Below are 9,434 nucleotides of genomic sequence, written 5' to 3'. Positions count from 1 at the left end.
TGCCCATTCAGTATGATATTAGCTGTGGGTTTGTCATAAATAGCTCTTATTATTTTGTGGTACGTTCCATCAATACTGAATTTATTGAGCGTTTTTAGCATGAAGGGCTGTTGAATTTTGTCAAAAGCCATTTCTGCATCCATTGAGATAATCATGTGGTTCTTGTCTTTGGTTCTGTTTATATGCTGGATTACGTTTAATGATTAGTGAATGTTGAACCAGCCTTGCATCCCAGAGTTGAAGCCCACTTGATCATGGTGGATAAGCTTTTTGATGTGCTGCTGAATCCGGTTTGCAAGTATTTTATTGAGGATTTTTGCATCAATGTTCATCAGGGATATTGGTCTAAAATTTTCTTTTTTGTCGTGTCTCTGCCAGGCTTTGGTATCAGGATGATGTTGGCCTCATAAAATGAGTGAGGGAGGATTCCCTCTTTTTCTATTGATTGGAATAGTTTCAGAAGGAATGGTACCAGCTCCTCCTTGTACCTCTGGTAGAATTCAGCTGTGAATCCATCTGGTCCTGGGCTTTTTTTGGTGGGTAGGCTATTAATTGTTGCCTCAATTTCAGAGGCTGCTATTGGTCTATTCAGGGATTCAACTTCTTCCTGGTTTAGTCTTGGGAGAGTGTAAGTGTCCAGGAAATTATCCATTTCTTCTAGATTTTCTAGTTGATTTGCGTAAAGGTGTTTATAGTATTCTCTGATGGTAGTTTGTATTTCTGTGGGGTCGGTGGTGATATCCCCTTTATCATTCTTTATTGTGTCTATTTGATTCCTCTCTCTTTTCTTCCTTATTAGTCTTGTTAGCGGTCTGTCAATTTTGTTGATCTTTTCAAAAAACCAACTCCTGGATTCATTGATTTTTTGGCGGGCTTTCTGTGTCTCTATCTCCTTCAGTTCTGCTCTGATCTTAGTTATTTCTTGCCTTCTGCTAGCTTTTGAATGTGTTTGCTCTTTCCTCTCTAGTTCTTTTAATTGTGATGTTAGAGTGTCAATTTTAGATCTTTCCTGCTTTCTCTTGAGTGCATTTAGTGCTATAAATTTCCCTCTACACACTGCTTTAAATGTGTCCCAGAGATTCTGGTATGTTGTATCTTTGTTCTCATTGGTTTCAAAGAACATCTTTATTTCTGCTTTCATTTCGTTATGTACCCAGTAGTCATTCAGCAGCAGGTTGTTCAGTTTCCATGTAGTTGAGCGGTTTTGATTGAGTTTCTTAGTCCTGAGTTCTAGTTTGATTGCACGGTCAGAGAGACAGTTTGTTATGATTTCTGTTCTTGTACATTTGCTGAGGATTGCTTTATTTACAATTATGTGGTCAGTTTTGGAATAAGTGTGATGTGGTGCTGAGAAGAATGTATATTCTGTTGACTTGGGGTGGAGAGTTCTATAGATGTCTATTAGGTCCACTTGGTGCAGAGATGAGTTCAATTCCTGGATATCCTTGTTAACTTTCTGTCTCGTTGATCTGTCTAATGTTGACAGTGGAGTGTTGAAGTCTCCCATTATTATTGTATGGGAGTCTAAGTCTCTTTGTAAGTCTCTAAGGACTTGCTTTTTGAATCTGGGTGCTCCTGTACTGGGTGCATATATATTTAGGATAGTTAGCTCTTCCTGTTGAATTGAACCCTTTACCATGATGTAATGGCCTTCTTTGTCTCTTTTGGTCTTTGATGGTTTAAAGTCTGTTTTATCAGAGACTATGATTTAAACCCCTGCTTTTTTTGTTCTCCATTTGCTTGGTAGATGTTCCTCCATCCCTTTATTTTGAGCCTATGTATGTCTCTGCATGTGAGATGGGTCTCCTGAAGACAGCAGACTGATGGTTCTTGACTCTTTATGCAGTTTGCCAGTCTGTGTCTTTTAATTGGAGCATTTAGTCCATTTACATTTAAGGTTAATATTGTTATGTGTGAACTTGATCCTGCCATTATGATATCAACTGGTTATTTTGCTCATTAGTTGATGCAGTTTCTTCCTAGTCTCGATGGTCTTTACATTTTGGCATGTTTTTGCAATGGCTGGTACCTGTTGTTCCTTTCCATGTTTAGGGCTTCCTTCAGGGTCTCTTGTAAGGCAGGCCTGGTGGTGACAAAATCTCTAAGCATTTGCTTATCTGTAAAGAATTTTATTTCGCCTTCACTGATGAAACTTAGTTTGGCTGGATATGAAATTCCAGGTTTAAAATTCTTTTCTTTAAGAGTGTTGAATATTGGCCCCCACTCTTCTGGCTTGTAGAGTTTCTGCCGAGAGATCTGCTGCCAGTCTGATGGGCTTCCCTTTATGAGTAACCTGACCTTTCTCTCTGGCTGCCCTTAAGATTTTTTCCTTCATTTCAACTTTGGTGAGTCTAGCAATTATGTGTCTTGGAGTTGCTATTCTGGAGGAGTATCTTTGTGGCGTTCTCTGTATTTCCTGAATTTGAATGTTGGCCTGCCCTGCTAGGTTGGTGAAGTTCTCCTGGATGATATCCTGTAGAGTGTTTTCCAATTTGGTTCCATTTTCCCCCTCACTTTCAGGCACCCCAATCAGACGTAGATTTGGTCTTTTTACATAATCCCACACTTCTTGCAGGCTTTGTTCATTTCTTTTTCTTTTTTCTTTTGGTTTCTCTTCTCGCTTCATTTCATTCATTTGATCCTCCATCGCTGATACTCTTCCTTCCAGTTGATCGAGTCGGTTACTGAAGCTTGTGCATTTGTCACGTATTTCTCGTGTCATGGTTTTCTTCTCTGTCATTTCGTTTATGACTTTCTCTGCATTAATTAGTCTAGCTGTCAATTCTTCCACTCTTTTTTCAAGATTTTTAGTTTCTTTGCGCTGGGTACGTAATTTCTCCTTTAGTCCTGAGAGGTTTGATGGACTGAAGCCTTCTTCTCTCATCTCATCAAAATCATTCTCTGACGAGCTTTGATCCGTTGCTGGCGATGGGCTGTGCTCCTTTGCAGGTGGAGATGCGCTCTTATTTTTTGAATTTCCAGCTTTTCTGCCCTGCTTTTTCCCCATCTTTGTGGTTTTATCTGTCTCTGGTCTTTGATGATGGTGACGTACTGATGGGGTTTTGGTATAGGTGTCCTTCCTGTTTGATAGTTTTCCTTCTGACAGTCAGGACCCTCAGCTATAGGTCTGTTGGAGATTGCTTGCAGTCCACTCCAGAAGCTGTTTGCCTGGGTATCTGCAGCAGAGGTTGCAGAAGATACAATATTGCTGAACAGCGAGTGCACCTGTCTGATTCTTGCTTTGGAAGCTTCCTCTCAAGGGTGTACTCCTCCCTGTGAAGTGTGGGGTGTCAGACTGCCCCTATTGGGGGATGTCTCCCAGTTAGGCTACTCAGGGGTCAGGGACCCACTTAAGCTGGCAGACTGCCCCTTCTCAGATCTCAACCTCCGTGTTGGGAGATCCACTGCTCTCTTCAAAGCTGTCAGACAGAGTCGTTCGCGTCTGCACAGGCCTCTGCTCCTTTAGCTGAGCCCTGTCCCCAGAGGCGGAGTCTACAGAGACAGGCAGGTTTCCTTGAGCTGCTGTGAGCTCCACCCAGTTAGAGCTTCCCAGCAGCTTTATTTACCTACTTAACCCTCAGCAATGGCAGGCCCCTTCTCCCCCAACCTCGCTGCTGCCTTGCGGTTAGATTGCCACAGACTGCTGTGTTAGCAAGGAGGGAGGCTCCGTGGGCATGGGACCCTCCCGGCCAGGTGTGGGATATATTCTCCGGTGTGCCGGTGTTACAGCCCAGTATTGGGGTGGGAGTTACCCGATTTTCCAGGTGTTGTGTGTCTCAGTTCCCCTGGCTAGGAAAAGGGACTCCCTTCCCCCTCACGCTTCCCAGGTGAGGAGATGCCTCGCCCCGCTTCAGCTCTCGCTGGTCAGGCTGCAGCAGCTGAGCAGCACCGATTGTCCAGCACTCCCGAGTGAGATGACCCCAGTACCTCAGTTGAAAATGCAGAAATCACCGGTCTTCTGTGTCGCTCGCGCTGGGAGATGGAGACTAGAGCTGTTCCTATTCGGCCATCTTGCTCTGCCCCCCCAGTATCAATGTGTCTTTTCTTATCATTATGTTATAACCAGGGGCTGAGATCACTCACCTGGTTTTCTTAGCTCTTGTAAAGATATTTAATGCACAGATAATTATTCAGATTATCCATTTACCGTGGGAGGAAATAATTATCCATTTCCCATGTTTTTGGGGGAGAATGGTCACTGGAGAACTCCATTCCAATATTTTGCTCCACTTTCCTCCCAAATAAAAACAAAACATTTGAGAAATCAATGTACAAAGGAAAATAATAAAATGAGTTTCCACTTGTAAGTTAATAGCATGTTTTAGGCTCTAGTTAAAAAATGTTTTAGAAATTAGGTCATCCAATTTATCCAGCAAACAGATAAATCAAATAGTAAGAGGGTAATTAATTATTACTCATCTTATATGAGAAAATTAGAACTCATATTGAGATTGGTGAGTCAAAAGTCACACACCTTATCAGTGGCCAAATTAGTGTGCCTGGAATATAAATAAAAACCTGTCTCATCCCAATAAGCAGGCTTAGGTTCTATGGTAGATAAGATTGCATTGAACTGTGAGTTATATAAGCCTTTTTGTAGGTATATTTGGAGAATACATTATATTAATAATTTGATTCTTTCCCTAAGATGGGAAAATAAGAAAAAAATAAGAATCATGATGTGCACATATTATTCACTTTTATTCACCAAAATACCTAAATACTTAAAGCATTATATTAAAGCTATAGAATATATAAAGTTGAAAAGATGAATAAAACTCTTCACCATACTCAGAGGAGTTTGTAATCCTCAAAGGGAGATATACACATGACTCAAGAAGGTCATATTAATTCCACTGTGGTAAATAAAGGAAGGGTTTGTGGAGTAGGTAGAGTTTAAACTGAGACTCACAAGATGGACGTAGTTTTTCAAATGAAAAGAGTGGTGCTGTTTTTTATGTGGAAGAGGGTACTGAAACACAGACTTTAAGAAAAGCATATAGGAGGGACATAATGTGACAAAAATGAGCTAGGAGCTGACTTGCATGATAGCTAAATAGAAGAGTGAAAACAATTGTATTTTGATTAGGATCAGTCTTTGAAGTTGAGAAGGAGGGAAGATAGAAATCAAAACTATTGCTTTGGTGAAAGACAATACTATAGAAATAATAAATTCCACCAGGCATGGTGACTCACACCTGTAATCACAGCATTCTGGGAGGCTGAGGAGGGTGGATATCTTGAGTCCAGGAGTTCAAGACCAACCTCAGCAACATGGTGAAACCCGTCTCTACAAAAAAAAAAAAAAAAAAAAAAAAAAACTAACCAGGCATAGTGGTGCACACCTGTAGTCTCAGATACTTGAGAGGCTGAGGAGGGAGAATCACTTAAACCCTAGAGACAGAGGTTGCAGTTAGCCAAGATTGTGGCACTGCACTCCAGCCTGGGCTATAGAGTAAGACCCTATCTCCCTACATCAAAAAAAGAAAAAAGAAAATAAAAGATAAACTGACTTATAAGTCTTCCAAGAATAATTTGATTATTATAGATTAGGAGACATTCTAAAATGATTCCAAAATAATATCTATGAAGTGCTATATTATTACACAAAAAGGGGACTAGCTACTAAATATCAATTAATCCCAGGAAATACCGGTCAGTATATAGGTCCCACCATTTTCAGAGCATGGTGGGGATAAAAATTGCAAAGTGTAAAACATACTTATCCTTGTTATAAAAGCTCACTAATTCAGATGTCTGGATCCTATGGGAAGCTATGTTGGCCCAGGGACAGGACATGAAGATTGAGACAAGAGGACTGAAAGTGGGATGTGAAAGACAGTTTAACTGTATGTCTAAGACAAGTAGGAAAGGGTAGGAATACAGATGGTGTCAGAAATCTGATGGAAAATCAGGTAGGATAGTATGAAGTCAGAAGTTGGTAAAATATATCTTAAAAAAACGGCACACAAATTCACTTAAAAAACACACACACACATAAATATGAGTCATCTAAAGATGTAAAAATCACTAGGAAAAAAACCATAAGAAATTCACGTTCCGATGGTAGTTTCTTTTGCTGTGCAGAAGCTCTTTAGTTTAATGAGATCCCATTTGTCAATTTTGGCTTTTGCTGCCGTTGCTTTTGGTGTTTTAGACATGAAGTCCTTGCCCATGCAAAACACCGCATGTTCTCACTCATAGGTGGGAACTGAACAATGAGCTCACTTGGACTCGGGAAGGGGAACATCACACACTGGGGTCTATCATGGGGAGGGGGGAGGGGGGAGGTATTGCATTGGGGAGTTATACCTGATATAAATGATGAATTGATGAGTGCTGACGAGTTGATGGGTGCAGCACACCAACATGGCACATGTATACATATGTAACCTGCACGTTATGCACATGTACCCTAGAACTTAAAGTATAATAAAAAAAAAAAAAAAAAAAGAAATTCACGTTCCAAATAAGTAAGATTAGATAAAAGTATCGACAAGATTTGTCAAGGATGGAGGAGGCAGTGAATGTCACATGTTATTCACTCTACATAAGAATCAAAGTTCTTGAGTCAACATCTATATGTCCACGAGAGATCCATTCATGGCAAAAAAAAAAAAAAAAAAAAAAAAAAAAAAATTATTCACGTTGAGCTGAGTCAGGGAAAACCAAGACATCTAACACATATATATGTATTAAACAATACAGGAATTGAGAAACATTTAAAATAATTAGAATTACATTTCTCATTTATTTGAAAACCATACCAATCTATGCTCCAGTGATTATGGCTTGTCAATTCGTATTCACACAGATGAAGTCAGGAAAAACTTCCAAACAATTCTAGAATGCCAAAACACTAAGATTCCAGTCAGTGAAACAGAAAGCAAGAGCCAACGAGTAGATATCCCTATAATCAATTGAAACACTGAAGAAAGTCAACTCTAAACTTATTCTTACAGTAACAATTTAAATTTTCTATGTATCATAACAATTATTCTCCAATATCAATTTCTGCTTTCAAGATCAGGCCTCATTCATTTTATTTTTTATAACCTCCTCAGCAGGTTCTGGATTCCCTGCTTGATCTACTTGGTTCTCATACCATAAACAATGGGGTTCAGAGCTGGGGGAATGAGGTGGTGCAGGATGTTGAGCAGGATGGAATCCACAGGAATTGTCTTCCTGGCCAGGTTAGTGATGACCAGAACCAGCAGGACTGTGCTGAAGAAGAGGATTAGGATGAAGTGGGAACCACACGTGCTCAAGGCCTTGGCCATAGCACTCTCGGCCTTGATACTCAGCACAGTTTTCAAGATTAAAAAATAAGAGAGAACAATAAGGATGAGGTCAGAGCCCAGGAGGGTCTAGCATGTAACAAACTGGTAGTGCTGATTCAAGTTGATGTAATCACAAGAGAGTTTAAAAACAGACACGTTAGTACAGATGCAGTTCTTGATGATGTGTCCTGCACAGTATCTGAGTCGAGAAGAAAGTATGGGGATAGGCATAGTAAGAAGGCCATTCCTGACCAAAACAAAGATGGCAGCCCTAGCGACAAATTGATCAGTGATGATGAATGAGTACTGTAGGGGCTTGCAGATGGCCACATAGCGGTCATAGGCCATGATTATGAATGTTCAGGACTCCATAGTCAGAAAACTGTTCAAGATGAACATCTGAAGGAAGCAGGCAGGGAAGCTGATTGACCTGAGGTCAAACCAGAAGATGGCCAGGACCTTGGGGATGATGGTGAGGCAGAGTACAATGTCCAGTAGGGAGAGGAGGCTGAGCAGATAGTACAGGGGCTGGTGCAGAGAGGTTTCCATACAGATGGTGGTCAGAAGGGTGGCATTGGCCCCCATGGCCAGGAGGAAGAGGAGGCTGAGGGGCAGAGACAGCCAGTGCTACCAGCTCTGGAAACTGGGGAAACAAATGAGGAAGAATTCAAAGACTGGGGAAGTGGAGTTGTTGCTGGGTAATGTCATGAAATAAATTCTCAGCTGAGAAAACTTCACCTGAAATTGTGTTTGATAAGACACAGGAATTAGAAATAGAAAACAAAGCTGTTAAAATATTTGCTAACACTTTCTAATTTATAAAATGTATGAGATACAGATGACCAATCCCAAATGAAGGCAAACTTTAGTAAATATTAACACAAGTAGTGAAAGGTTTAGTAAATTATTTCTGCAGTTAATTTAGAAAAGCAAATAAAACAGACTAGACAAAGGTTTAGAAGGAATATGATTTTAAAAATGTCATTAAAACATGCTGTATGTTCTCACTCATAGGTGGGAACTGAACAATGACATCACTTGGACTCAGGAAGGGGAACATCACACATCAGGGCCTATCATGGGGGGGAAGGGGAGAGGGATTGCATTGGGAGTTATACCTGATATAAATGACGAATTGATGAGTCCTGACGAGTTGATGGGTGCAGCACACCAACATGGCACAAGTATACATATGTAACAAACCTGCACGTTATCCACATGTATCCTAGAACTTAAAGTATAATAAAAAAAAATAAATAAATAAAAACATGCTGTAAAACACACAAAATTTTGAAATTATACTGGCAAAGCAAACTGAATAATTTATAGATCCTGCAGGCTAGAAACATCCATAAGTTTGCAGAGTAATCTAGAATTAATAAATATGTCATAAAATAATTTAATTACAGGGTCCTTTCAGTAAGTAATGCATAATTTGTTAGATAGGGGGAAAATAATTATTCCTCTCTTTTTATTATATACCAAAGTACATTTGAGATGGAAAAGATGTATGATATACTCCCAATCCTATTATAAACTAGAGGAAAATAAAAGTAAACATTGATTAAATATATAGAGGAACTCCCAAACTCCCTATCACTCTGACATATTGTACTGTGTCACAACCCATCCTAGACATACTTGATCCAAGCCTGCACAGGTGCAATTCAATGTTCCTATAGAAAGTTAGACTCAAGGGTTATGCTGTTTTCATTAATATTTATAACCGCTAACCTAAAATGAGAACTTAGTACACATATTGATGACAATAACTTTCTCTGGTTAATTCATTCCTCTACCAACTTCAAGCAATTTTTCATATTTTCTGTTATTTTCAAATACTAAATCTCCTCTTCTCTCAGATAATCTCTCTAACTGCTTCGTAAAGGCAGTAGAAACATCAGATGCAAGTCCTCTACTTCCCGTGATAGACTCATAAACTCATCAACATCTACATCCTTGCTCTCCTTATTGCACCAGCAGAATCAAGGATCTATCCCTCCTCTGAATGGCAATCCTTGACCTCAAAATTTGATTCTATTCACCTTGACCTTCTTAGGAATCCTGACTTATGAATTATCCAGCCCATTCCCTAAGTATTCAACTCTTCCTAAATCCTGCCCGTGGATATTCTAAATGTGCAAGTCTCTGGTA

At 39.8% G+C, this 9,434-nt stretch overlaps 1 pseudogene; it reads right to left on the bottom strand.

Moving 5' to 3' along the window:
* Window positions 1-7,049: 7,049 nt before the first annotated feature.
* LOC111528085 lies at window positions 7,050-7,988 on the bottom strand (annotated as a pseudogene).
* Window positions 7,989-9,434: the final 1,446 nt, after the last annotated feature.

This window comes from Piliocolobus tephrosceles, chromosome 13, assembly GCF_002776525.5.
Source record: "Piliocolobus tephrosceles isolate RC106 chromosome 13, ASM277652v3, whole genome shotgun sequence".
NCBI lineage: Eukaryota > Metazoa > Chordata > Mammalia > Primates > Cercopithecidae > Piliocolobus > Piliocolobus tephrosceles.
Note: the sequence above shows the minus strand (reverse complement) of the source record. Positions and strands in the feature narration are given on the sequence as shown.